The sequence below is a fragment of the Triticum dicoccoides genome, chromosome 4A (genome assembly GCF_002162155.2).
Source record: "Triticum dicoccoides isolate Atlit2015 ecotype Zavitan chromosome 4A, WEW_v2.0, whole genome shotgun sequence".
Classification (NCBI taxonomy): domain Eukaryota; kingdom Viridiplantae; phylum Streptophyta; class Magnoliopsida; order Poales; family Poaceae; genus Triticum; species Triticum dicoccoides.
In genome coordinates, this window is record NC_041386.1 from 387,901,572 (window position 1) to 387,905,285 (window position 3,714).

The following is a 3,714-nucleotide window of genomic DNA, read 5'->3' on the forward strand; positions in this document are numbered from 1 at the left end:
CAGCTTATTCGCGACGGGGTCACTAGTATGGATCTCTTGGAGGTCTTCCTTCAGCGGCGCATCCAGCCTCTCCAAGCCCGAGACCATCCGATGTGGATGTATTCGGGTCTTGAAGACTCCACTCGGATCCACCCGGAGGAGGTCGACGATGACACGCTGGAGAAGTGGCTGTCTGGCATTACCAGGAATAAGGACAATCCCAGGGGAGCCAGGAGTGTCCCTCCATTCGACCAGTCCCACGCACCCGAGCAGGTCTGATTCTGAGTTTTTGCTTGTAATCTGAGTTCACTCGCGCAGCCGTCTATATTGCGTCGACTAACTTTGTTCTCCCTGCTTTCTTTCAGGCCATTATTGAAATGTATTCCATGCCCAACGGGGAGCAAGAGCAAGCTCTGGAAGGCAAGGCGAGTGGCGGCGAAAGCGGCGAGGGGGCTTCCGATGGTGAAGGGGACAGATGGAGCGACGACTCAAGCGCTGGAGAAGAAGTCGAGTCGCCTCCTCGCAGGGAGAGGCGATCCAAGCTTGACCAAGAACGGCCGAGTGCTCGCGACAAGGCAACTGCTCCGGCTGGTCAGTCTTTGAAGCGCCCTCGGATCTCTTCACCAACCCCGACTGGGAAGGCGCCAAAGCACCCCAAAGTTGCAGAGCTGAAGACTCGGAAGGCGCTGCCAAAGATCAAGATCGATATCCCTATCGCCTCCGCGTGAGTGTCTCTCCTTGTATTCACTGGACACTCCGCGCTGTTTGTTTTTCTTGTTTTAACTGGACGAACTTTGGAATTGTTAGCGCTGCCACTTTCGGAACCTCAGCTTACAGGGATGATGATGAGGCGATGGAGGATGCGGTCACTTCTAATCCGGGTATGATTTCTACCATACTATCTTTTTTTGGTCGATTCAACTGTATCATGCATCACTGGGTGATGTGCTTTTGGCAATTTGAACCTTGCACAGCTCCCAACATTATTGACCTCCCTAATGATGAAGGAGAGCCTGAGAGGCCTTTGACGAGGAAGAACAGGCGAGCTCCTGCAAGCGGGGCGCTACAGACGACGCCGAGGGCAGAACCAGTTGTTCAGGACACTGGCAACGTCAATCGGGGTCCTGTTACCTTCGCTGAGCCGCTGTCGAGTGCTTTGCCTTCTTCATCAACTGCTCAGGCCCCTGTCGACCCGCCTTCAATTTTTGCGACCCATCGTGTCCCAGAGGACGAGGTGAATGCTGCTAGGGAAGCCATTCATCAAGCGGGCATTATGATGGAGAAGATGAAGGCGGTGCGGGATGCCAGCCAAGCCGCCTATGCTGCCAGCTCGGCCCTCCAGAGCAACGTTCAGGTTAGTTGGTTGCCGCTTGTTCTGTTAGGATATGGTACCTGAAGAGTCTTTCCGAAAATCTTTGCATCTGCACACCCACTGGGTGTGTCGATTGAATTCTTGGACTAGTGGGGGCACGCTGAGTGCACCCACTGGGTGTAGTCCCCGAGACAACGGTGGACTGCTGGCAGTCAACTGTAGTCTTAGTATTTTGTCGAATGTATAGTTTGTCTCTTCCACTCGATCTGGTCGAGTGGGATCAGAAACGGTGGGGGCACGCTGAGTGCACCCACTGGGTGTAGTCCCCGAGACTACGGTGGACTGCTGGCAGTCGACTGTAGTCTGAGTTCTTTCTCTCTTTTTTTTGGACTCGACTTCGGCGGGCCGGTCGAGTGGGGTCAGAACCGGTGGGGGCACGCTAAGTGCACCCACTGGGTGTAGTCCCCGAGGCTATGGTGGACTGCTGGCAGTCGACCGTAGTCTTAGTATTTATTGCCTTTGTTGTTTTCACTGTAAAATAACTTCTCCCCTTTGACTTCAGAAATCTTGCGATCTTGGAGCTCGCTTTGCTGACTTGGAGAAGCAGCAGATTCAACTGAACCTTGATCTGGAGCTGGCCAGGACAGAGCTGCAAAAGGCCAGAGACGGCGCCGCACGTAAGACTATTTTGTCGACTGGTTAGTTTTAGGCTTGAGTACCCTTCTGCTATTTCCGAATCAGTCATCATTTCTTTGCAGAAAAATTGAGAGAAGCTCTGGCGAAAAAGGATCAGGACTTGGCTGCTGCCCGTAAGGAGGCTGACGACAAGACCGCTCTGGCCGAACAGAAGCTGGCTTCGGTCGGCCAGTTAGAAGAAGAGAATACCAGGCTGAAGACCGCTCTGAATGAAGCCAACAGGGAGTGTACACGCTGGAAGAAGGATAACCTCAACCTAAACGAAAAGATGGAAGGCATTGCTCGCAGGAGGGACGATCTGGAGAGCTACTTGAGGAGCCTTGCCAAGAAGTTGTATATCAAGCTTGAAGGTGCACATTTAGTTCCGACTGATTTTTTTGTGTCGACTCAGTGTATGAAAATTGACTTATCCTTGGATCGTTAATGCAGAGTTTTGCCAGAACTTTAAAGAGGAGACTGGGCGGATCGAACCAGGTTTGGATCCAATCAACTCTCCCGTGAAAGATGAAGCTGCCATGAATTTGCTCCGACTGGAATCTCGCATTGACGGTGTCGTGGACTACTTGGCTCGACTGAAGGTCTCCATGTCACGGATCGACCCGGCACTTTGCCCAGAGGCTACGCTCCAAAATGATCTCGAGTCTCTGATGACTCGTCTTAACGGAATCCCTGACCGAGTGCAGGAGTGGAAGAAGTCTTCTGCTCGGTGCGGCGCTGATGTGGCTCTGTCTTTGGTTCGTGTCCACTGCAAGGAGGTGTGACAAGACAAGCTGGCAGCAATCAAGGTCGCCAACACCTAGAAGCATGACTTCCAAACCTTTATGGAGACTTTCATCGCTGCAGCCACTCGGATAGCCGACGGCATCGACCTGGATGAGTTCGTCGAGCCTGCCAGCCCTCCTCCCGCGGAGTGAACAAACTCTTATGTCCCACCTTAAATTTTCCTCGGAATGCCAAGTGGTTTTTTTAACCGTTAAACTTTTTCGGGTCGCATGCCCGAGTACCTCGATCCGTGATCCAGAACCTTTAGGATTTTATCTGAACTTGGTTTACCATTGAATATCTTTATGAATCTCCTGCTGAGTGAACCCAACCTTTATTCGAGACAACTTTCTGTATTCGCAGCACAGCTTCGAAGGAGGGGGAAGTAGTCGACCCATGCCTTGTATTTGTGGAGAAGCTCCCCAGGGGCGGGCGGCGGTCGACCCACACCCTATTACTGCAGAGTGGGACGGAGCGCACATTGTATTTGTGGCGAAGCTCTCCAGGAGAAGGGTGGGGGCAGTCGACCCGTACTTCGTTACTGTAGAGCGGGATGAATCGCGCATTGTATTTGTGGCGAAGCTCTCTAGGAGAAGGTGGCAGTCGACCTGCCCCTCATCGTCCTTGAGGATTGAGATGTGTTTGGGAGAACTTAGGCGAGTACTGGACTGCGGCTAAGCCCCCGAGTGGGAGGATTGCTCTCCACTCGGTAGGGTTTTTTCAAACTTAGGCGAGTGCCTGACTGCAGCTAAGTCTCTAGGTGGGAGAACTTAGGCGAGTACTGGACTGCAGCTAAGCCCCCGAGTGGGAGGATTGCTCTCCACTCGGTAGGGTTTTTTCAAATTTGGTGAGTGCCTGACTGCAGCTAAGTCTCTAGGTGGGAGAACTTAGGCGAGTACTGGACTGCATCTAAGCCCCCGAGTGGGAGGATTGCTCTCCACTCAGTAGGATTTTTCAAACTTAGG